The sequence below is a fragment of the Talpa occidentalis genome, unplaced genomic scaffold (assembly GCF_014898055.3).
Source record: "Talpa occidentalis isolate TD23 unplaced genomic scaffold, MPIMG_talOcc4v2.1, whole genome shotgun sequence".
Classification (NCBI taxonomy): domain Eukaryota; kingdom Metazoa; phylum Chordata; class Mammalia; order Eulipotyphla; family Talpidae; genus Talpa; species Talpa occidentalis.
The window spans coordinates 84,530,836-84,557,791 of NW_026555331.1; the positions used below are offsets into that span (position 1 = coordinate 84,530,836).

Genomic DNA, 26,956 nt, shown 5'->3' on the forward strand with positions numbered 1-26,956 from the left:
ATATCAGCTAACTATATACAAGTAATCTTGATTCTGCAAATTTTCATTTAAAAAAAAACCTGTTAATAAGTATAATATAGGAAAATCCACTTTAAATCTACATCTACATCTATTGATTTTCAAGAAAAAATTAATTGTAAGAGTGTTATATAAATATTTGTAGGAAGACCTAATGAATGAGTATAAAGCTAACAAACACACTGAAAAAGATATAAAAACAAAAAATTCCTAATAGCAAATTGTAAATTCCAAAAATAAAATAAATATGCTACACATATGTTTCAACACCTGACATATAAGGTAACTTCTTTCTAGGATTCTTTTTCAACCAAGTTGAGAATTCTTTCTAAACAGGAAAAGCCATTAACAGAGTGTTAACACTGTGCCACCTACTGGACAACTTGTCAACTACTAAGATAGAGCTCTTTATACTAACCATATGAATACATTCTCATATGCATAACAATGATTTTCCAGTTTAACACATTGTTCACAGTAAATATTAGGTGTAGAATTTTTAAATATGTTTGTGTCCAAGCACATTATTTTTTCCTTTTTTTTCTTAAGAAATATCTTTGCCAATTCTGGGTGAGATACATATATATTTTAACGTTTACTGTAATTGTCAAAGATTAAGTTTTTATGTTAAAATTTTAACTTTGTATATACATTTTAAGTACCATGTGTGCCAGTTATTTACTAATTCTCTTAAAGTTGTTTGATAGCTTACCAAATTATGTCTAAAAATAAGTTTAATGCAACAAATTATAAAAAAAAAAGATGTTTTTTAAAAAAAAGAACTTGAAATGTGAGGGGATAAAACTCTGGGAAACATGCAGGCAAAATTTTACTCATTTATTACTAAAGATTTTTTTTTTGCTAATATGATTCATGTGCTCAAATCAATTCTTTAATATTTAAGCGATAACTTTACAACAAAACAACATAACTGCAACAAGAAATTCCTTCAACAGATTATTATTTAGTGCCAGCTATTTTTTTAGAGGAGCTATTTTAGAGTTCATTACCACATATAAAAGATTGAGTTTAATTTTAGGCACCAGGTCAAACATGGCAGCAAAAATGAAGAGGATTTTGGCTAAAAGTCATAGGCCTTGAAGGTTGTATACCCCTACTATTTTGGGGGGACCATCCTTGTGGGGTGACATTTTCCGGATCAAGGGGACAAAAGGTGTCAGCACCTCTACTCTCACCAGATGTCAAACAATGTAATATATTACTTTATTTTATAAATATTACTAATGTAAAATTAAATCATAATAATATGGATATTAAACCAACACTAGTAGAGATTTCATATTCAGCAAGTCTGATTAAAATATTCAATACAGATAACATAAATTCAGAAAAAGGTTGACCTGCAGTCAGTGGTATAGATAATAATGATGATAATAATAATAGAACAGTACAGTATCTAAAAAAATTCCACTGAAATCCAAAAAATGTTAAAGTTTCAAAGGAAATAGAGAATAGGTAGATATTACATCTACAAAGAAATTAACTATGACTAAGGAGGTTAAGTGATAGAAAAAGTTTAACACAGTGAAAACTTGCATCAAACCCTAGCTCTGTCATTTACCAGCTAAGTGATTTTGATCTTTGTTAATTAGTTTTTCAGACTCTAATTTCTTCACCTGTACAAGAACAATGTATTATCTAACTTATAACGTGGCTATTTAGATAAAATACTAACAAGTGCTCAATAAATATGATCTTACCCAAGTCACAGCACACATTGTCAGAGTTAGAACTGTGACAGATATCCTGACTGTCCTGACTAACAGTGTTTTGCCCTTTCCAAGGTGTACTATTTCAGGGCTTATATTTATCTTTTATTAATTATTTATCTTATATTTATCTTATATTAATCTTTTTAAAACTAAGATTCAGTTCCATTGGTATGTACATGTAGCCGAGGTCTAAACCGAGGTCAAGGCCTGACCTTACTGTATCAATTGATTGACCATATTTCATTCAGCCTCATTCTTAGAAATTCACTTCCATAGCCTGGATTATGGGTGAATCAGGTTTGATATCAAATCCTTATATTAAACCAAATCTCGATAATTATCTCTCTTTGTTCTATTTCTATTCTCTCTGGAAGAAATAACTAGATTAATTTCAAAGATAATCTTTGCTAATTGGCATTATCTTTATACATGAAACATAACAAATTAATAGGCTGTTATGTCAAAGAGAATTTGTGAATCTCAAACAAGCAGTTGAGGGAGATAATAAGAAATGCTCAAGTAGATCCCCCTTCCTCTGCAGGGGCCAGATTATGACAGTTACATCAGTGTATTTTCTTGTGTCACTTGGCAAGTTACTGATATTTTCAGTGTCTCAATGTTCCAATTTGTACATTAGGTTAGTGATAGTATGTACTTTATAGGGTTATTTTAGTGATTCAATGAGTGAACACATGTAAAGTGCTTTAAATGGTGCTTGGTTCAGTATAGTCCTTCCACCTCTTCCCAAATGACAGGTTATTTTCCTTTTATATAAAATGCATGCCATACTTTGATTACACAAAGGGAATGTATGTGTGATGGAAAAAAAGAAGCAGGGATGATAACTGGCAAAAATCCCATCACTTCCCACAGCTGTAGCCATCTTTCACTATTACCAGGCCTACCTAGATATGACCTCAGTGTCCTTCTCAAGAGCAGACAAGTGAGAAAAAAACCTATTCCTCATGCTTTTGTTAATTTGTTCAACATATTTGGATTTAAACTTAACTCAAACTTGTCAGGATCAAATAAATCTCAGATTGACATACCACTCCACTTTTTGTTTCAGTCTGTGATATTTTCATGATGGCTTTGATTAACTGCCACATGACTTTAGTTTTATCTTTTTTTTAATTTAAGAAGTTGTACCCTTTTAATAAAATTGGTCATGAAAATTGGTGTATAAAATGTGCTTTTGTGCTTTTTTAGAGGCACCATTTCAATTAGAAATTATCTGTTTGACTGCATATATCTTTTCATGATACCCTATTTTTTAGAGATTTTAGAGAGATTGGCAAGAAAGATTTTCAATATTTGCTAGAAAAGATCTGTTCCTATTCCTCATAGATTAAGAACTATCTTACAAATGCAAACTTTTTTCACAGAAAGGAAATCTACATGGGAAAAGATCAAAGAAGGTATAGAATAGGATGTGTCCTCAATTATTAAAGATCACCTTGTAACAATGTTTCCAAAAAGGGATTGATAGTCATCATCAACTTTTTCTAAGAACAAGATAGCTTAATCTAGGGGAATGAGGAGTGTAAGAGAACTAGAAGGATACTAGAATCTAGCAATAGTCTATTAGATAGAGCAGAAAGTTTAAGATCAAGCTGCAGCTGGATATTTTTAGTTTAGCTAAGCACTGTTTTCTAAAGGGAAGTTTCAGTTGCAGAGATAGGACAAAGCAGAATTCCGAAGGCAGAGACAGTGGACATTCCAGCTGCCAGGTCAGATATTTTATAATATAAAAGCATGTCATTTTATAAGTACATTAGTATTTCAGCACTTATTTCACACCAGGGGCTGTGTGAAAAGACTTATTCATTCTTTATTGACACAGCATCTGAGAAGTAGGAAGTAATACCTTATCAAATATTTGGGTGAAAAAATTAAGGGATAGGGTAGTTAAATTGTTTGCCCAAGTTCATGTTGCTGGTAATTGGCAAGTTTGGGACTAGATCTTAAAATTTCTCACTCCAGAGATGCTTGCTGGCCTTTACTACTACCGTGGAGGTCTTTGTGATGCTGGCTATGGCTAAGCTGCCAGGCACCATCTTCCTTGGGCTCAAGGGCTGGTAGAAGTGTCTGTGCAGGCAGGTCCTATCCAGATGACCAAGAATGCTAACAGGACTGCTACACAGGTGGTGGCACTGTGTGCAGGGCTGGAGAAACCCCGAGGACCAAAAGGTCAGGAACTTGAGAGTCAGAGGGGAATCTAATCTGATCAGACTTCAGCAATGACTCGTCACTTTCGTGCTCTAAACCGGTGAAGGCCTAGTTAACTTAGGGTCCTTAGGGACTGTGGGTGGGCTAGAGAAAGACTGAGTTATTATCCTCAAATTGGCTGTGATGAAGAAATGGCAGGCTGCATACTCCTGGGGTCATTTGGAACAGCCGGGTGGGACTAGGGCTGGTCACCCCAAATTAATTTGATAGTGGTTTAAACAGCAGAAAAGTCATTTACAGAGCATATTAAATGCAAGCACTTGGAATAATGTCTCCCTTGGAGTTGTTTTGAAGGGCTAGCCATTTATCAAAGGGGAGACACAGGATTTCATACTTGTTAAATAGTGTATTGATGCAGGTCAATGACTACAGCACAGATTAAGCCCAGCACTGAGTTTATCAAGGCTTTATTAAAACAGATAAAACATCAGGCTAATAGCTAATCTGAAATCATATTTTGAAAAATAGATATGATTCGATAAACAAGGATTTGACAGAGAGGACATAAAACTAGAGACTGAGTGGTGGATAGGGGAAGTTTATTATATTTATGAATGAGCATGTATTATTGCTCAATTTTTAATCTAATTAAAGCATCCTATATCTACTGAGGTCCTTATAACCAACTGTGAGAAGAATAAAATTAATATGTAATATGGGGGTGAGTAACCCATGCAGCCAAGTGCTTGGCGCAGGTCCTTCACATTACATGGCTTACTTTGACCAAATACTACATCTCGCAAACAACTCAAGAACGCTCAGAGGCATGTAATCTTTTCTGAAGCCATTAAGGTAATCATTAAGTTACAAGATAGTTGGAGACACTGGAATTCATATCTACAAGACCAGTTTTTACTTTGAAACTGCAGAATAGGGATGGAGAATGAAAACAGAAATGGAATTTGGATAACTTATTATTAGCGGCCCAGAAGAGTATGAAAGGCTGGCACTCAAGGACACTGATACTCTTGTGTCAGATACAAATGAGAAGTCTTTTCCTCGCATTCAGACAGCTTGCTGAAGAAATGGGCTGTGCTCTTTGTCTTGGAATAGCCTTGATATGTTCTTTACTCTTCCATTAAATTTTGTTTTTATATTTTCCTTTGCATTTTTTCTTATTGCTATCAACAAAATACAGTTTTAACTACAAAATGTAAACTGGTGAGACCTTTTATTTTATACTTTATATATATTATATAAATTATTTTATACTTTGTTATATAAATTAAAGTTTTCACTCCTATCTATACCAATATCTATTCTCCAGTATAATTCCTTAGAAGTAGAAACAATACCAATGGGAAGTTTATGATTCTAGTTTTATGGTGCACACAGACATGTTTAGAATGCATAAATTTACAAACAAAATCTATTAATCAATCTAGAGATGTTCTCATGAAGCTTTCTTCTTAATATATAATGAACATTTTCCCATGTCAGTACATATAGATCTACCTCGTCTTTTTTTGATGGCTATATAGTATTGCAAAACAGGGGATGTCATAATACAATTAACTATTCCCCTTATGATTGGTGTTTTGGCATCATTCATTTTTGAAGTATGAATAATATTGAAATTACACCTTATAGAGGTATGGAAGCATATATTCAGAAAACCCCTCATTTCTGTAGGGTGGATAATAAATAGAAATGCTGGGCCAAAGCATATGAACATTTATAATTTTGACAAGTAATACTAAACAGCCTCCTTTTCCTCCAGCGTTAGTGAGGCTGAATGTCTTATTATAAAGACCTTGGCCATTTGGTTTATCCTCAGTGGATTTATAACCTCTTCCAATTAAAGAAAAATGGGTTTACTTTTTCTTTTTGATTTATAGAAGTTCTTTGTACTTCAGTGTTTAATAACTTAAACTCTGGAGTCAGGGAAATATGAGTTAAAATCCCTGTTTTGCCTTTTTCTTGCTTGATGATTATGTTACTTTATGTAGAGTCCCAAATCTCAGACTACTTAAATATAAAATGAGAATAATAAGAGTATATGCCTCATTATTCTTTTGACTTAAAAATACCATGTAAATTTTTAGAAAGGTGTTTGGTACAGAATGTGTGTTCAATAATATTTATTCTATATTTTGTAAACAATTTTTTCATACTGTTAGTTAACTTTTTATTTTCAGAATAAAAATTTTAGACAGTCAAATCTTTTATTGAAATTTTAGACAGTCAAATCTTTTATTGAAATTTTAGACAGTCAAATCTTTTATAAGCCTCACCTTTTTTTGGCTTAAGATTTTATATGATGTGTAGAACTGTAATATCTAATAATAAATACATCTTGTTATGTACCTCCTAGTAATTCACTGTTTTATTTTTATACTTAGACTTTAAATACTTAAGTATTTGTTTCTGAATATGGCACAAAGTAGATATTGTTTTGAATTTCCCATTGTTGCACCACCAATTTGGGCTGATGTTACCATGTACTAAATTCCTTCAGAATAAAACAGAATAAAGAAGCCAGAGCTAACTGTCAGTACTTACCAGGCTATTTTATTTAGTTTAGCTTCATGATATGTTTGTGCCGGGACAAGGCACGACACTCTCTTTTAATTTTTTTTATATATTTTTGTATTTGTTTGTTTATCATCTATCTTCTGCATTAGAATGTTTCCAAGGAGGCAAGGTCTTATCTGTTTTTCATTCCTGTATCTCATTGGTCTACAGCAATGCCCTAGTCCAAAGTAGATACTCAATATATGTGATTTGAATAAACAAACCTAAATCTATTAGTCTTTTTACACCCTTTTTCATGATTAAAACTTTTAATCATGAAAAGAAACAAATACCAATATAAAATAAAAATAGCAACACCCTGTAACTACTGCCCTAAATCAAATTTTTTAAAGAAATAAATAAAGCAATTCTTGCCTCCCACATTATTCTGCTAACAAGTAGTTGGTAGTTTTAAAGGTTTTAATTTTTACTAGTTGGATTTTTTATTTCCTTATATGCTATGGTGTCACAATGCTTATCTATTTGTACTATTTTAAAGTGTATGAATACTCTGCCATTTGTTTTAGGAAGAAAAAATAACTACTTCCTGGAACTTATACCTTTAGAGAAGTAGAAGAATGCCATGTGAAAGAACAGAGCTTCAGTTTTTTTCTGTATCTCTCCAAGACTCAGTAGAGAATGTTGAGAGTTGAGAGCAGGTTTCAAGTCTTAGGGTTTTGATAGTCTTTTAAATTAAAATAATTCTATTGTTATATTACCCAATATATAACTCAAATGAAGAAAAATAAGAAAAGCAATGCAATTTTTTTCCTGTTTACCTATTTCTCACACGAATTGGGAAATACTAGAAAGTGCTGATATTCTTGAAAAGAAAGAAAATACCAGAAACATGGGCATTGCCTGTAATGTATACTTGAAACTTGCTAAAGTAGTGGATCACAGACATTCTTGTCATCCCCCCAAAAAAAATGTTAAAAAAAAAATGCAGGAAAGTGATGAGAATAGAAACAAATGAAAAAGAATTGCCTTCCACGCTCTGCTCTCATGGATTATATAGCAGAGTCTCTGCCCTTCTGAAGTTTAGCAAATTATTTATTTGTATTATAAGTCAATTATTTCACTAAATGCTATGACTGTTTTCTTTTTACCTTTAAGAAAGGTGATGAGTTAGTTGCTGGCAAGACACTCACATACATAAAAAAGAAACATTGAATATTTCTACTTACTACTTTTAATGGAGCAAATGTAATTGTTGAAGGAATATTTTGGTCTTTGAACATAAATATTTTCAAGTCAGTCATAAATCAGTGCAGAAAGTGAGACCTCTTAAACATTATCTCCCACTTTCTCATACTCTCACTGGAGTCTCTGCCTCTTGTGTAACTTTGACTTCCCTTTGGAGATCCAGTCTTGCTATCTTTCCTGTCTGGGAGCTGACACACTACATGACAAGCTTTGCTGCAAATCTGCCTTAAATCACAGGAAGGTATGAAATTTAATAAACTTAAATTCTTTAAGTTCAAGATATTCATTCTCACTACATAGTATATATTCAGTATACATTTGTCTCTGAATATATTAGAAGTAAATATTTAAGATTCAGGTCTTTGGTGAACTCAAAACAAGAGGTAAAACTCTAAATTAGAATGTGCTATATTAAGAGAAAGCCCCTTTGAGAGAAAAGGATTTGGCTTTCCTTCCTCATTTGCTCCCTCTAAGGACTGACATATGTCATACTTCTCCTTTCTCTTTAAAAAGACATACACTTTATTTTTTAGGATTATTATGAAAACAAAGTTGTTGTTTTTTTTAACCAAGGAATCAATGAGGTTTCCACTTTTCCTAATCTTCCATTAACAATGAAAACCCAAGTTGTGTCCTAGAAAGATGAAGGCACTATCCAGGTAATGTAAATAAAAAAAGATGCAACAAAGTGATCAACAATGTCTGTAATTTAGGGAAGTATACTTGCTAGAATGCAATAGTAACATAACAAGGTCTCCCTTTACAGAGAGAAAAGTTATGGATTACATTCAAATTTTATCTTCCCATTAAAGGGATGACCTTCAGCTTTTGCTTCATTTATGTACTGAAAGATCTTTTCATATCATTTGGTGATCTTTCCAATTTCTTTTCTTTCTCATATTTATTTTAAGGTTACTTTTATTGATTTGATACATAATTTCTTTTCATCTTCCTACTGAAAAGTTTATGTCCTGTGCCCATATACATACTGTCATCTAAACCACACTTTTACAGAATGGTGGAGGCACATTTACATTAAAGGCATTTCTTAGGTTCTTGCCATTATCAGAATTGTGGTACAAGATAGCAAAGGCAAGATCTGGAATTCACATGGAATTGTGGATGAGGGATAACCAGGAAAACTGTGGCTATGGATAGAATTGAGCTCAAGCCACATCTTCATCATTTAACTAGATGAGTTACTTTAGCTGAGTCTTAACCTGAGTTGTAGCTTCCTCATCAGGTAAAATGAGAATCATAAGAAGTAAAATAGAGGGCAGTTGTTTTTTTAATTATATTTTTTAAAGATTTATTTATGCATACAAGAACTGGTGTACAGGTCAGAGGCGCTGGAGGGTGAGAGGCTTCACCAGAGACAGAGTGGAGAACAGAACAGGCAGAAGGACCAAAGACACTGCTGAGGGGTGCAGCGGGTGAAGCAGGAGAGGTCTGCCGCGCCATGTGGGTATCTCCCTGGCCAGCCGGGAATTGAACCCCGCTCTGCAGAGGCTGCGGACAGCTTCACAGTGTGGCGTTCGTTCAACCTGCTGCGCCACCCGGGAGGCCCTACAGGGCAGTTATTGACTTGCTATCTGACTTGTACCATATTTGATATTTTTCCTATTTTACTAAAATTCATGAAATAATCCTTCTAAAGTAGAGATAATTTATTTCTTAAAGGAAGTGAAGCTAGAAGAGGCCAGACAATACAAATAAGTAGTATATTCTGTTGTACTTGAAAAACAACAGGAAATGCTGGGCACAGACCAGATGAGACAGTGATTGTGAAAGCACTTCCTAGACTGGGTGTATACTACTCAGCCAAAACTTAGGTATTTTATTTAAATAGATACTTATTCACCTTCTTTCAAGTATTATCTGCTTCCTTGAATATTCTTTTACAACTATAAAGTTGTATTTACTAGTATAAAGACTAATCTTAGGCACTCTTTTCTTTTTCCAGAGCAGCCCAGATTTTTTGCATTAATAAAAACAGCTCCACCCATTGTTCCTGACGTGGGATAGTGGGAATAAGGTTGACATTTTTGTAATTTTCAAATAAAGATTATTTTTTAAAATACAATCATCAGAGATCACCTTTATTATATAAAAAGAAGGGATAAATTTACTTCAGAAAAGGAAGATTGTCATCTCAAAACAAAGTACAATCCTTTAAACTGAACATACTTAGCAACAGGAGGAACTCTGTATATTGTCTTTGATTTTTTATTTTGGTGCCAGACAGTGACACTCTGTCAGGGATCAGCATGGGTCATGAGACCATTTGAGAACCACTATTTTAAACTAAATACAATGTGGAATCCTGAAAAATCACGGACTAAACAGCAAATAGACCTGCGTGGTAATACATGCAGTGCTTTCAGTAACACAGGACAGCGATTCAAACCATGGTCTCTGTAGTCAGGCTGTTTATTTTTAAATACTGCCTTTGTTTCTACTTAAAACATTTTTTTTTGTAACTCTCAAAGCCTCCCATTTCCTAAAGGTAAAAGAGGTATATAATAATCCCTGTAATTATTACGAGAATGAAATGGGATATTTCATTCAAGAACCAGTATCATAAACCCTCAAAAGTTAACTTTTAAATTAGCATACTACTAAATAGTATTTATAACCATCATAACTATTTTTATTCTTGCCTTCTTATCATTAATTCAACTTATTTGATTCTCAGTTTTCTCATCTGTAAAATGGAGATAAAATTGCCTAGCTTGCAAGGTTGTAGAGTCTAAATGAGATAAGGCATGTTTGTAGATGAACTGGCACACATGAGGGCTGATAATGGCAGCCATTACTGTTTTTTGTTACCTTTCCCTTCCTCTTCCTTAGTAAAAATCAGGGATGTCAGACTCTCTGTGTCCTGACCCAACTCCTCTTTTGTGCTCTACAGGTAACTTTGTCCCAGGCTTTAGCCAATACCTCTATCAATTATCTAAAAACTTACCTGTTGCATTTATTCTTCCCTTAAGGTCCCAAATGCATCTGAAAGCAATTCCATCAACAAATTGCCTTGGGAAAAATTTGAATGCTATTTAAACAAGTATACTGATAAATCTTAAGAGCAAAAACACATTCATCATTATAATTGAAAAACTTAGCAATATCTATTTTGGAGCTCTACTTAAATGAACTGTGGGAAAAAAGAAAAAAAAATAAGGTGAGACTTTACAACGAACAAATCTCCAACTTGGAAATGATGTGTAATGGCAAGACAAGATAAATTTGTTTCTCTCCTATATTTTCAGGTGTCAATCAGTCTGAAAAACTCAGGGAATCACCTAAGGTGTCAATTATTTCCCACACACACCTACTGTCCACTAATGACCATGATGGCTATGTCTAAATTTCAACCCCTCCTTTTTATTTAATGTGGAATGGGTTCTGGCCAGCTAGAAGATTCTAGACATTCTTGAGTCAAGAGCAGAGATAAGCTCAGCCTATATTGCTATCGATATAATCTTGGTTCCTCAATAAAGAATGTCTTATTTTCTTTTTTTTGTCTTTCTGTTTCTTTTTTTAATATTTTATTTTATATAATTTTTACATCATTTTTCATTTTTGCACAATGTATGCATTTTCATTTTGGTTATATTCCCCATACAATTGCACCCCCCCTTATTTTGACCCTAATCCTTCCTCTTCCCACTACCGCTCCCTATCATAGTGTGTCTCTAGTTTGTAGTTGCTTGTTGATTTTGATTTTTACTTTGTATTAATTAGTCTTTTCCTGGTCCCTTATTTAGGTTTTCTAAATTCCTTCTATGAGTGAGACCATCCAGTATTTTTCTTTTTTCTTTCTGACTTATTTCGCTGAGCATGATCCCTTCTAGCTTCATCCATGTTGCTGCAAATTGCATGTGTTTATCTTTTTTGATTGCTGAGTAATATTCCATTGTGTATATGTACCACATCTTCTTGATCCAGACATCTATTTTGGGGCATTTGGGTTGTTTCCATAGCCTAGTTATTGTAAATAGTGCTGCTGTAAACATAGGGGTGCAGGTGCCCTTTGGAATTAATGTTTCTTTCTGTTTCTTTCAAACCACACCTCTCTACCCAAATCTAAAACTGTCATCTGCACCATGGGATGGAACTGGGATAGCTCTTCCCTCCTGCTTTTTATTGACAGGAAAAGGGGAAACATCTGACATTGAAGAAGTCATATTTTTCCAGCTATAAACTGAATGATTTGGATTAGGGTCTCTCAAACATTCTCTAACAATCTAAAAATACTTAGTGTGGACTAAGGAGTGGGGAAAAGGTAAAAAGTTATTTTTGAAGACTTACAAGTGACTAATGAGAGGGAATATACTATAAAGGTGCTACATTCTTTAGGAAATTCCTGAAATATATAAGTGGAATATAGACTAATGTAAACTAACATCATTAGGATTTAAGAATCTGAATGAAGACGGGCATGAGTGTGCACGTATAAAATTGATGGTGAGAGAAAACTCTCATTGATATAATCAATTTATTAAGACTAGGGGCTTTATCCTGAATCATGTAGTTGGGAAATTGTAACAAATAGGAGAAGAGTTCAAATGCATTTTTCTTGTTATGCTAAAAGGCAGTACAGATTACAAATATAAATGACAATCAGGGACTTAGAAAAATCCATGAAGTTAAATCAATAGGAAAGTATCAAAAACAGTAAATGCGATCTCATCTTTCCAGGTTCAAAATGTTATTGCCAGTCGAATCTGAATCACTACTTCCCTAAATTAGTTAATCAAATTGTTATTTGACTCTCTAGCAAAGAAAAATTCAGCCAGGGATTAAGAGAACTCTGCAATGCAAGGCTTATGAAAATTTAGGCTTCTGCTAAATTGACTTGACTAATTTACCTATTTGAAGGTTACCTTATCTGAATAGAATAACTGTTCCTCTTCTATTAGGGACACAGATCAATTTTAAAAAGCATTAAAGTTGAGTTTCTATGTTAAAGATCAAGTGATTTTTCCCCAAAGAGTATATTATTCATTACACAGGATAATATGAATGTTATCCTGCAATATTTGGGGATTAATAAAGGGCAAAAAAGTCCTGAACTATTTTTTCTTTAATATTTAGAAGAACGTCATTTCAAATTGATAGAGAAATGATTTTCTTTTCCAACTACTTTGAAATAAAATCAATAAAATAGTTTTTCCTTGATCCTTACACACATGTTCCTCATGAGTTTGTTATACTTTCATGTAAATTTGAAGGATAAAAATCTTCATTCTGGTGTATTCATTTTCTTGCCTTTAAAATGATAACTTATTGCTGGAAAAATGACCTGATTCAAAAGGAAATTGGACAATCTGATGTAAAGCAGTGAGGTTCTAGATCAATATTCTGTGAAATATCTTTGAAACATGTTTTCCATTCATCCGTTCATTATTCTTAAAATGTGCTGTAACACTGGAGGGAAAAAATCTTTAGACATAAACATATTACACAATGGAATGCATGAAAAATTTTAAAATAGTAAATAAAAGAACTAAAATTAATATTAGTAAAGAAAATAACTTCAGATATGGTAAACAAATTAAAAATGCATCAGAGGAGGTAAATAAAAATCACTTGAAAAGGCTGAGCAGCCTGAACATGGAAGTACACGCAGATTTTCCCTCGGGTATGTGAACAGATTTCTCCTGTTGCGCAAGTGCAGAGAATGCCACCGCAGTCTTCACACAGGGAAATGAGACCACTTAGAACCCGCGGAAAAGAGTTGCCATGCTCCAAAATAGATCTTGGGAAGTTTATCATCTCCAAGTGAGTGAATCGGAAACTTGTCCATTTTTAGAATAATTAAAATCCAGTGTATTTTTACTTACCATTTTTAGATCATTTTTTTCTTCACATCAGTAAAGCCACATATATCATGGGTTTCTGACTAATTTGCATGTAAGTAATCAAAGCATAGTTTTGAATTGTGAATTTAAATCCATGTTTTGTTAAGAGTTGTGTTTTGCTTTTTTCAGTAGAAATTCCAACTTTTAAATTTATAAAACAAATTAAGATTTCGCATTTGCCTTTTTTTTTTTTATGAATGAGGAATCAAGTTGGCAAAGCACAATTTCTCCTTCTTGTAAACCACAAGGCAGAGTGGAATACTATTAGCACGGCTACATCCCATGACAGCTGCAGAGATTAATATTTACAACAAACTAAGAGAACATATAATTTTCTAACAAAAAGAAGAAATTCACTGATTTGCTGCTGAAAGACATGCAAAAATGCAAAACTGGAAAACATTTTACATCATACTAACAAAACTTTTTACTTCTTTTTTTTTTTAATCGAGGTAATATCAGTTTACAACACGGTCTGTGATTCAGAGGTAAACAGGATCACACCTCTTCAGATGTATGTTTCCACACCACAGCCACCATCAAGGCATTCATAGTCTTTCTCCCTAGTCTGCCAGACCCATTCCACGTACTGCTAAATTTATTAATTTAAAATTTTAAATTTGTCAATTTATTATAAGAACAATTTTCTTTTAGGATTTACTTACTCTCTGGAACCAGACCTTCTTGATTTCATTTCCAAATAAGTTGTGGACTAGCTGTGTGGACTTCCGTAGGTTACTTACCTTTCGATAATCTTGTTTTCTTGCGTGTAAATGGGATAGTAATAGTACTTACCTCATATGGTCACTGTGAAAATTAAATACATTAATATCTACAAAAGGTTTAAAACATTACTGGCTCATAGTAAGTGCTATGTAAGTGTTGGCTACTATTATCATTACTGTTGAAATATTTCAATCAATTTTATACTCAGGTTTCCTTTAGTTTTTAAAGCATATTTTCTTAAAAATTGGAATTTACTGCTTTACTGGGAATTTAATATTGATCAAAGTTTCAGATCTGATTCTGTGCAGATTATGATTGGGTCAGGCTCAACACCATAACCTAATTTCTAAAAATCTAAACATGTAAATGATTATGATAACAGGGTGCCCTTATTCTTTCAGCTAGTTTTGCATATTGCCACTTGACATGCTTATTAAGAAGCCCCAATTAAACCAAAAAATTTGTGGGAATTCTTTAGCATTACACTTATCAATGCCTACCTTTATATATAGGCGATAAGACGACTAGGTGACAACTGTGGTTGATGAAAACTAGAGATTTAACCAAGGTCATGAGCAGCAATTATTATGTTAAGGTGATTGAGTTAAAAAAAAAATCCATATCCTCTGAGGTATGGACTAATAAATATGGATATAGATTAAAATTAGTTTTTATGATCTTGGCTAAGGTTTTACCTAGGTAGATATTAGACCCATTTAGTTTACACTCGTGGATATGACACAAGACTGTCAGTCACACTGTGAACAAACTACGGGGAGATCTGAAAATTATGAAAAGGGCACCAGTACTTAAAATCCCTGTTATTATTATAACTTTCTTTCAGTAAAGGCAGATTTTGAAAAGTTTTTCAGTAAGGTATTGAGTTGGATTAGCAAAAAAGGGGTTTATCATCCCATAAATTGAGAAGTACTCTGGGTAGGACAGTATTAAATGGATAGAGTCCTTAAGTATGAATTTACTGAATGTTTTAAATTAAAAATCAGGTTCCTAAGGGGATTCACATTCTAATGCAGTGACAGACAATAAAAGAAACAGACACACACACACACAATGATTACAAATTGCATTAAACATTAGGAAGGAAATAAACAAGAAGCTGAAATAGAAATTAACAGAATGACACATACATTAGGAAGTGTGAGTGACTATGGGAGATCTCTTTTGAGGTAGCGAAACTTAAGCTATCGCTGAAGAAAAAAAAGCAACTAGAACATATGAAAATGAATGAAAGAACATCCCAGAAGGAGAGAACATGTGTGAAGGGGGTGAGGAGGAAAGAGCATGGTGTGTGCCAGTCAATGAATGGATTAAGACCTGCATGCTTGCTGATGAAAATGATTGGGGGGAGATGAGTTTGGAGCAACAGGTTGTGGCAATCAGGTCACAGAGGAACTTGAGGTCACAGTATGTGAGCACTGGTTCATGTGTGCTTGGAAGCCATTAGATGGTTGTGATTAAATTTTAGGAGTTCACTTTTGGTGCTGAGTAGAGGTTATGTAGAGGAAGAGTGTAGGGAACACAGGAGGCTGTTACAATGGCACGGGAGAGACTTGAGAGTGGTTGGGCTACATTGCAGGTGATGGGTAAGCCGTGAGGCGGACTTCTCACGGCTTTTAATATGTTTATAGATAGCATAAAGCTTCAAGTTTGGGAATAAAGACCCAAACTTATTTGATCAAAGCACACACACTAGAAAGTGCCAGGTTCAAGAATTAACTCCTGAATTATTGACAATGCATATATATTTCCCAGGAGGGAAGTAGGGTTTATTCCACTACTGCATTACCTACAGAAGGCAAGTCTTGTAGGAATAGGGTAAAAGAGAATTAATTGCCTGAGGTGGGGGAGGACAACAGGAAGATGGAGGGGAGACTGTGGAAAGAATCAAGCAACAGCAACAGAATCTGTTAAAGAAGCTTCTGTAATCAAAGCGAATTCTGACTGCTAGGTGTTGGCTAACTAGGAGGAGGCAGCTGTGCTCCTTAAAGTGACACTTATTTATGTGTTTAATGCTTCTAATGGTCATCTATAAGTAAAATGATGCAGATATTTTTCTACAAATGTCATGGCTCCCTGAAACTGTATAGCCCTTTCAAGGACAGCATTGAACTCAGAGTTAGTAGGCTAGAGTTCTCATGTCATGCTATCACTCACCGGTGGGAAAATATCTCATTTCTGCCTTGCTCTACTCTTTGGCAAAAGCACTGGATGTTTGATCAATAAAAAGGGTAAAATATGAATTACCAAGAAATGTATGTATCCCTTCAAATGCTAGGGATACCTCTTTCACAAAATACACTTCAATGAGACTTCCGGTTTTGATATTTCATGGCTCCAAGTTGCTACTCCTCAAATATGCTAAGATATTACTATTTAGTAGCTAAGAAGAAATGCCAAGCATCTCATTGACCTTCTCCTTGCTAAAATAATATATTTAATTTGCAAGGTTATGTGTTTTCTTCATTGGATGCAATGCAATTATAACCATTTTAAATGGGGGAAAAAAGCAACACAGTAAATTCTTATTTTTCCTGAATTGGCCCTCAAGTAACAGGTCTTTCACCACATTGCTGGGATTTTACCTTAATGCCATCTTCACAGTCCACATGATGTTAGGAATGAAAAAGTGTTCTAATATTGTCCTGACCTTTTAGCCTTGTAGTAGGCCCAGGGAATGAGGTAATAAAGCAATTTGCATTATTGTGCTCTCTGTGCCATGAACTTGTTTGAATCTTGAGCTATAGAGATTCCCATCTCCAAGTCCATTTTCTATAATAGACCCTCACACTCGTAAGAATTTTGTCATCAGACTTAAGGTTAGAATCAAATAATTATGCTGAAATTTGGGTTAATTAATGTGTGAGTCAAGTTATTTTAAATTTAAATCTGGCAGCAGTGCAATTTGCCTTTTCTTTTCCCTGGTTGCCTGAGTTGACTTTATGAATACTCCACTAGAGAGGAAATTTCCTCAAACAGCAGAGCTCCTCTTTAAAAGTTATTATTACCAAAGATATATTTTTTTCCTAATATAGTCCTGGGATAAGAGTGACTACTTTTGGGTCCCAGGAAAGGATAAATATAGTTTTTATATTTGACTAACATCAAATTCATATCTGTTCACAATAAATTCATGTAATGTCTGTTTAATAAAAATAGACTTGGGTCAGACACAAAAGCCTAAAATTCTAGAAAATTTTATGCCATTTCAGTTTTATTGCTGTACAGAAAGCTTCTGCTTTTTATACTTAGTTACCAAGAATGTTCACCTGACATATAGCATAGACCTGGGTTATTTGCTCCAGGATATTCCAAAAGGCTTGGGTTTGATTTAAATTATAGCCACAGCTACCACAGCCCCACTCATTGGAGAGCTGAGCTTAATGTCTCCAGAGAGACTAATATAAATGTTTATGGAGAGACGCTCCTAACTCCATGTTACTTAAAGCTCTGATCAATTATGTAACAGTTATATTAAAAAGATCACTAAGACATCATCAAAACGACATTTGACTGCAACACCGGAATGGGCCTAATCTTTAGGTGTCAGACAAATTTAGGCTCGAGTTCTAGCTTTCCCACTTAGCTCAGTGAACCATGATGAGCCACATAAGCTTTCCGAGTCTCTATTTCCTCACCTCCGGGATGGGTTGATACTGGCCCATAGGATTGTCATGAGAAGTGACTGTTCATTGCACATGGTAGGGGTTCAGTAAATTGTAGCTCTTTTTGCTATTATTATAATTATATTCCTAAAGCCTAGGAAGTATTAACTTGATAAAGATGAGTTATTCAAATAATTTCAGATTAATTGTTCCCAAGACTCTGATCTGCATTGGGAAAAAGAGAAGGAAAGTCCTGGATATTTTTCCCTGCTAATAGACTTATAAATATCACCTAAAATAAGTTCATCCTGATGCAAAAGGCTGGAGAGAAGCAGTATATATGTTATGATTTTAGAAGTGTAAAGGAGCCAGTGGCAAACAGTTCTGCATGCTTAAATGAATACCGTGTTTTCAATATGTGTTATGTTTTAAATGTTCACTGAAGAAAATAAAGTAAGTTCCTTGTCTCCTTAAGTCAACACAGACTCAAGTCAGAAATATGAGCATGGGATTAAGAAGGTTCAAAATGTGAACTGAGGCTCGATTTGCTGAGTCAGAGAAGGCACTGAAATCTTTGGGCCGACAGCTAATTGATAACTTAATAGCAGAAAAATTTAAGCCTCAGTATGACAAAAAATAATTTCATGGGAAAAGGACACCATATAGAGGCCATGTTTAGATAGGCTTTCATTTATCTTGGTAAGAAGAGAGGTCTCTTATGAGTGCTGGGAAATGCAGGTAAATGGATGACTCTATCCTATTTAACCTAGTAGGGAAATAAAATATAACAGATAAACCACCACAGAAGCAGGAGAATAAAGTGCCATAAGACAAATATAAAATGGTGCAATGTGTGATCCAAAATTGCTATATTTCACCTGAAAAATTCACCAGTATAGCTTCGGAGTGTACAAACATTTTGGGAAATATTTGAATGCTGAAATATTGGGATTTCTAGGTTGAGAATGGAGGGCTACAAACCATATTTTTTCCCAATATGCTATTCTAACAGAAATTAGAGAGTTTATTTAAATGAATGAATGATAAAATGGAAGCGAGGAGACTACTTTAATACACATAGTATCTCCGGAAGCTTTAAGGAAAGAGATATCAGACGACTTTTCATCTGGTGGAGTAGGGTGGGGTGGGCTGGGGTGAGCTGGGGCAGGTGAGGGGGAGGGTTGAGGGGGTGTTACTGTAATACCCCCTTACTGCGTATACAGTAAGGCTATAAGAAAAGTAAAATTTAAGTTAAACTTTCGGGGTTTTAAGATTTCAAAACGGGGAGATAAAGAAGTGTATAACAATCTGATTAAAATTGTGGTATGCACTCAGTGTCTCTATTTCTTTATTTATTCCTCAAGCCTTACCTACCCCTCTACTAAAACTGCTCTTAGTTAAGTCCAGGTAGGATCTCGCACTCCTTATCCCACTTGATTTACCGGTAACATCCTGCTTAGGTGCCTACTTTCTTCTCCCTAGTTTTCATAATGCCACCTTCTCTTGTGTTTCTTCCTTTCATGTAGCTTTTCATCTCTGTCTCTTTTGCAGACTCATTTTCCACATGTCCTTAAAAAAAATTGGTGTTCCTTGGGGTTTTGTCCTAGATTTTTCTTTTCTTTTTAATTTTCTTCCCTTTTCTTCTTTTCTTTACCTTTTCTTTTCTTTTCTGATTCCCCATGGGAGCAAAATAGATACGCCATCAGCTAAAACAGGTACATTTATGTCTCCCCATCCTTTATTCCTAGGACAGAATTCTCTTTTAAATTGTAAAATTTTGTATTTACTTCTACTGGACATCACCATATTGAGAAGCCAAATGCACCATGTTTCAAATCAAATCCATTCTCTTCCTTCCCCGAATATCCCTTGTCTGACGGACTATACGAATTGCATCCATCTCTCCTTTTAAGTGTGAAAGAAATCTGGAATTGATAATTTGCTGGACCCATTCTCTCTCTCATCCCACCTCAAATTTCTGTCATTCACTATATCTCACAAAGGTTACCTTTACAAAATCTCCTGATTGTTTTCTTTTCTATCTCCATCAAGGTGACCTTAATTATTCTCCCTGCAGTTACTGCCGCAGTAACTGCCGCAGTGCGGTAAGGTCCTAGGCTTCCTGTTCATTGGCATCCATTTCCCTTTGGATGGACTATTCCTCATACTTTTCTATCAGCGTGATATTAGAATGGCATATCTGATTATTTCTGTCCCCTACTTTAATTTTTTTAAGCACCCATTGTATTCAAGATAAAATGCAAACCCTTTAGCTAGCCAGTCACAGGGTCACTTTGCAAGAGACCCCGCAGAACTGGCCTGGGGCAAGCAAAATACAAAAGACTTCCTTAAATCACCAAGCTATTTCAAGCCCCCAAGACTTTTACAGCCTGGTGCTGCCTGTAACAAATTTCAGTTCTCCTCCTTCTTTTCAGACTCATTCTGTCTTGTCATTTCAATGCTGAATCATGTCCTCTGTAGAGTTGCCTCTCTCAGAAAGCTTCCCCGATGTTGCATTCAGTGCTGTTCCTCCGCTTCCATATGCTTCGGACATGTCTCTACCGGGGTGCATAGCACACCGGTGTGTAACTGTTCTTGATTTGTGTGTCCCCTCCAGTATTCATGAAGCCAGGAAATATAAATTGTCACAAAATCCCCTGACTAAAAGGTATTTAGTAAATAATGAGGATTTTTTGGTTTTGTTTTTAATGAGGAAAACTATAGGATAGAAATTTGATGGACGTATTGCGGCAGAATGGTTAATACATTTTGAAGGACAGAGGAAGATTTGAAACATGGGATTCTGAACTACCAGAAACATCAAAGGCAGGGGCTGAGAGTCGGGTTTCGAGAAAACAAAGCCAAGTCAAAGCAGCTCCACAACTGAACCACTGATATAAAGGGCTTCCCAATCACACACCCCAGTACTGAGGCAATAGATTCTAAATAAAGGGAGGTTGATAGTCAAGGGCACAAGGTTGAAAGTGAAGGATAGACTCCAAAACTGGAGTCAATCTTGTGGCATCACTACGGCTTTAGGACTGGCATTAGGGAACTGTTGTAGTTGTTTACCTGACTTGGATAGAAAAGATAAAATGGGATTATATCATGAAACATCTTAAATGTTGAATTGAAGAGGTTCTGAGTCTTGTGGTGCCAGGACAATCACCGAATAATTACGAATTGTGGGTGACAAAACAGAAGTTTTGAAACAATTTGGATGGTGTTGAACAGCACTGAATGCAGCATAGAGAGAATTAAATTGAATAATAGGAGAATATTTAAGGATTCTGTTAAAGGTAACAAAAAGTTTAAAGTAATAGGGGTGGCAATGAAATTGTGAGGAAGAAAATGCAGCATCTGTGGGAAAAATTGGGAGCAGTCTTGAGACTTGGTAAGAGAAAGATATATTTACAAACATAATCCCATTTCATTAAAATGGGATTAAATATTGATTAAATATTGATTACAAAGACCAAAAAATATGTCATCAAATTGGGTACTTCGTTTTTTTTAGAAATATAGCTCCTTAGTTTTGGAGTATCTATATTATTTTATAGAAAATAAAACCTCATATGCTATTTGTAATAAAGAGAGGCTTTCATTTGAATAGAGACAGACTTTTATGCCTCGGTATCTGCAGGTACCCCGAAGGTATCATAAGGTACCGGGTAGTCAGCAGAAGGAAACGCGGGCTCAGCGAAGCATCATTGCCAGTTCCGAGAAGAAAGATTCTTGTTGAGCCCGTCTGGTATTAGAACTCTTTATCTATATGTGCTTCTTGACACACTCTTCCTTGAAAATTTATTTTTCTTGGGAAAAAAAAAATACATTCCAATCAGATTCTTTGGAAAACCAAGTCAAGAAAATTGCACTTAGAAGTATTAATAATAGGGTCTGATGATATTTTCTAATAATATTTTCTCTGTAAATTCTTTCCTCTAAAATAAAATTTTAAAGATTTGAAAACTTCCCATACTACCAGTTTCTGAAGCTCATAAACTGAAGCCAGAAACATGTTAAATATTATTTTCTGTGTTTTGCTGGTGGAATTGAAAACAAGTTAATAGGATCGAGACTACACAAAATATTATCACTCTGTTTTATAAAATTCTCAAATAGATGAATCTCTAAAGGTTTTATTCACATTGAAAAACACACAGTTGTCACACAAAATAACACTTTTCATGAGAATTAAAATGGAAGAAAATCTCATACCTGTGTGGAAGGATTACTTTATTTTGGTCATTCCTTATTAGACAAAAAAATCCTTGAGAATAGGGACGCGTCTTATTTGTTTGTTTCTTCAGGCTTGATGCAATACGTGGCATATAATAAATAATTAAAAATATCTTTTGAATTAATGACGCTTAAAAAAACAACACTTACATAGGACCTACTATGTACCGGGCACTTACCCAAAATACCTTACAAATATGAACTCATTTAATTCTCATTAGGAAAATCTTATTTTACAAAGGAAATTAAGACAAGGAGGTTAGATTGCTTGCCCAAATCACACAGCTCCTTAGGAAGTACACCGGGGATGAAACCTGAGCTGAGTCATACCAGAATCTGTGCTTTTTACCAATATAATGTTTTTAAAATGTTGAATTTAAATTTAAATATGTGTATATAAACATACCATTTAGGGTATTGAATTTAGAAAAAGAATATACCTCGGATCAAATGTATATGAAATTTACTTGATTTGTGATTTTGAGCAAGTTTATTCACCTTAATAAAGGTTAGTGGGTCCTTAATTTCCTCATACATAAAATCAAAATAACAGCACCTCACAAGGATATTGTATTTTAAATAAATTAAGTAGGTGTGCCAAGGAGAATGGTGTTATTTTCCTTCTTCTCCCCTTTCAAAAGGGTCCATGTTTGTACATTACGCATCATGTAATGACTTAGCAAAAGCAGATCAAACCCTGTGTTTCATAAAGCATTATTTCCCAAAGCCTCTTAAAGCTAGAGTTCATTTGCTAAAGGATTTTTTGGATGATCAGATAAGTTTCAAACCCAATAGCTTGTTTTCTTAAAAAAGAAAATATTTCTTCCCACCCCCCCCCCCCACCAGTAGCTGTTATGGTTTAAACATCTACCATCAAGGGTGGGGGGGGGAGGGAATCTCTGTATTCTAATTGGGAAATCAAGTTACATACATTTTTCTTTAAAAAAAACAAACAAACAAAGATTATACCAACAAATAGAACATGTGGCATTTTTTTTTTCTACCAAGATACCAAATAATAATGAATCTACCAAATCTGATGGAAACCATCTCGGTCAGTGGTTTCCATCGTGGTAACACATTACAATCATGTTAAAAAAAAACTATATTGCAGACCCTTTCCTTAGATATTCTAATTTAATTTGTTTGGGGTAGGGTCTGGGCATCCATATTTTTGAAAGCACTCTTACTGATTCCAGTTTGCAACCCAAGTTGGGAACACCGGCTTAGGTTATCATTGAAAATATCACCAGTCTCCGACTTCCTTTTAATTTTTACTCTAATAAAAAACAATAAAAGACAATATCTTCATTCATTTCAATACTGAGAGTCTAAGAATTTCACCAAGGGTTGTCGAAGCCTACGAAGCTAATATTTAGCACCGTTTTTTCAACTGACTGAAGCAAATGCTATCAAAGCCATCCATCGTCACTCATTATTTAGCGTTCCAAAACCACAAGAAAATAGGAAATAGAAGCTATATTTATATTAGCTAATTCTCTTCAATTCTGGGCTTTATGAAAAGGACAATTCTATGGTTATTTAAGTATTCTTGTCAATAAGTCATAAAGAGGATTGCATGTTTACTACATGATGTGTTGTATTGTTATGGTCAATAAATAATGTTGGAGCATTTTACAATATGACTGAATATTATTCTTGTGGCTATAGTTACTAAAATTAACTGTAGATTAGAGGCATTGAACCAAAACAAATCCCGGTTGACTGGTATTTTGAGGTATGTTAAAATATTGAGTAGAAATAAGTGCCCACTGAGATTACTGACTTAAACTGCAAAATGTTTTGCAAATCTAATCACCTTAGTTGCTCTCAAAATGCTAGTGTGAAAAACCAGCAATCTTAACTTTTAAAAATTTAATTATTTAACTGAATACATAGTAGGCTAGCAATATGTTATTAAATAAATTATACTTTATAAATCACACAACACTAAATGCAGCCCTACCTTTTTCTTTAGTGTTAAGACAAAATAGTTCTAATGTATAAAATATTTGTTTTCTACTCTCATTTAAGGCATAATAAAATGTGGGCACTTCTGTTTAAACATTAGTGTCAGGAACTACATGGTCTATGACTTAGGGTTATTTTTAACATTTCATTTTTAATCACACAAAAATTTCAACAAATAGCCTTGAATAGATAGATGACTTGGTTCAGGTTAAACACAGCCATGAAATTGAGAGGGTCTCCTGAATATTGGCACACGGAACCCTACCTTCTAGTCTTGCATATATCTTGCATTATTAGGTTAAAGCTTTCTGATAGAACTTTTCTTTAGCAGATTTGCAAAATAAAGCCTGAACAATAGACTAAAAATCTAATTGGACTGTTGATTTTTGACTTCGATTGAATTTCCTTGAACCTCAAGGAAAATGGACGTTTGGGGAAGAATTAATTTGTTAGAGCTTTTTTTTGATGTCTTTCACCCAGGCTTGGAAAGAGCATCATGAAAAAAGTGTACCCCTTTGGAAACTATGCACACAACATATTTTTCCTAATAGGTGTGAAGAATGGCTGCTATGCATAAATGATTGTTGGAAAATCATTCTCTGTAAAACATGACTTAACAAGCAACTCTATTCACCACTGTACTCATTTCCAATATCCAGAACAACCAAGACACATCACATAGATGCTCGTACTATCTGTTTGTTAGTTAATAAACACCTTTCGAGAAAGAAACACGACTTTCAGCCCCATAATTTTCATACCCGATAAGACGAAGAGTCAAACTTTTAAGAAAAAAAATGTTATTAGCAACACAGTAAAAGTCACAAGAAATCAGGATTCTTTACTAGGAAACTGTAAGGTGTAGCACCTTCCCAAGATCTTCTCTTTAATCAGGGTGAAGTGAAGCAAATGAGACTAACCCTCAGAACCTCAAAAACAGACATCAGAACCTCAGAACCTCAAAAACAGAAGACACCAGACCCTCAGAACCTCAAAAACAATTAAATTGCAATTTTGCAATCAACAAACAAGCTATCTGGCCCACCTCCACTGTCAACCATCCCAGGGAACAGCCCAAAGCTTTAAGTCCCACTCATTCCCAGATGCTTCTTACCTGGAATACTCTCTCTGGGCGCCTGGCACAGCTCAGAGGCAAAGGGCAGGTGGTGGTTCCCGAGACTCAGAAACTCAAGCTGCAGCGCCCATCTCCTGGACAGGAGATGTCAGCCGCAGGGTGAGGTGCAGACGGCGCGCACCTCTCCAATCCAGGAAGGTCCGCCGGCCGCGGCGTAGCCCACCCAGAGTCTGGGGGGCTGGCTTTCCTAGTTAAATGCGAGAGCAAATTGCGTTAGTCCTGAACCCTTCTTCTCCTGCCCACCTCCCGATTTCCTGACACTTTATTTCAGCCTCAAATGATGGCTCAAACCTAGTGCCAGCTAGTATTATAGGCTAAAAGGCAACTGCTCTTTCCCCAAGCTTTATTTCCACCTCCCCAAAGTCCGGGAGGCTCACCTTCCCTGCGCCTTCCTCCCTCGCCCAGCAGTGAGCTGTGCGCAAACTTCTCCTGACTTGAGAGTCTTATACTCGCCAGCGCTCCCGCCCCACCCACGACCGCCTCCCCCCAGGCAGAAGAGGAGGTGTCAACGGAATTGATGAGCGCCAGCCCCCCCACCTCCGCCCCCGCCCCCGGACCCTCCCGCCCTCGTCAGCCCCCTCCTGTCCCTGGAGAGGGAGGGGCGAGCAGGAGAGCTTCGAGCGCCTCTGCACCAGCCCCTCTAGCTCTGGCCCGCGAAGGGGGCTGCGCCCACCGCCGCTGCCTTGCTCCAAGCCCTGCTGGGGCTCACCCCACGAGTCCCGGAGACTAAAACGCAGCGTAAACACTGGAAGCAGGAGAGGGGTCCGAGTTAGACCCTGGGTTGGGAGGGCTGGGGTGGGGGGTGGGGGGCGCGACAGTCTGAGCTGGGAGATTCGTAGCCCATCCCCGGAGACAGCTTTCTGAGAGTCCTGTCCCCCCCCGTGGAGGATGCAAATTCTGGAGGGAGGTGAGTTTCAAAAATACCCACTCCCAAAGACCACTCTGGTTCCTTCGCCCGCCACTCTGGGGACCGCACCCCTAGGAGTATGTGGAGAGGGTCGGTAGTGGGGGAGTGGAAGGGAATGGGGATGATGAGAACATGGTTGGTTAGGAACTGGGGTGCTCAGAGGAGGCAAGATAAAGAGCCAGGTGGCAGGAGGGCAGAAAAGGGGCGGTGAGAGAGCGTCCAGAGTTGGGCAACTGTCCGGATATGGGGGAGCAGGCTGAATTGGAGGCAATATCGCCCACCTGGCAGGGGGCTGTTTGTGAGAACAGTAGACTAGGTTGTGGGAGCGCAATGAGTATGGCGGGGGAAGACCCGGGTCTGGAGCGCTCTAATTGGGGCAGAGACTATTCCTCTCCCTTCCCTCCTAAACTCCCCAATGCCAGGAGGAGCCTAGGAGCTCCCGCAACTGGGGCTGGCGGGAGCACTCAGGGGGACAGGCAAGTTGGTTGCAAGGATGCGCAGCCCTCCACTTCCTTTAAGTTCATCCCAGGGCAGAGAGAGGCAATAGCGGGCACTTTTTTCCTAACTCTGTTCAAGGGCACTGGGCTGAGAAAGCAGCATCCCGTTAGTCCCGGGACCACACGTATTCGGTGCACTGTTTAGATTACTAACGCTGTGTGCTCCGCAAAAAGAAATAATGATAACAACATAATAGAACGGCAAGAAAGCCAGGCAGCCACACAGCACATTTTCCCAGGCAGTCGGAGTTTCTCCTAAGCACTCAGGTGACAGAGGTGCTCTCTGAATGGGGCTGC

At 36.1% G+C, this 26,956-nt stretch overlaps 1 protein-coding gene across 1 annotated transcript in view; it reads right to left on the minus strand.

The window, feature by feature from the left end:
* The window catches only part of CALCR (calcitonin receptor), a 125,931-nt gene extending 100,263 nt beyond the window's left edge, over positions 1-25,668 (minus strand). The window contains exons 1-2 of the mRNA XM_037507967.2: positions 25,633-25,668; positions 25,235-25,442 (exon numbers count right to left, since the gene is read on the minus strand). The gene's annotated coding sequence lies outside the window, so the exon portion shown is untranslated. The remainder of the gene's footprint in view (positions 1-25,234; positions 25,443-25,632) is intronic.
* Between the last annotated feature and the right edge of the window lie 1,288 nt (positions 25,669-26,956).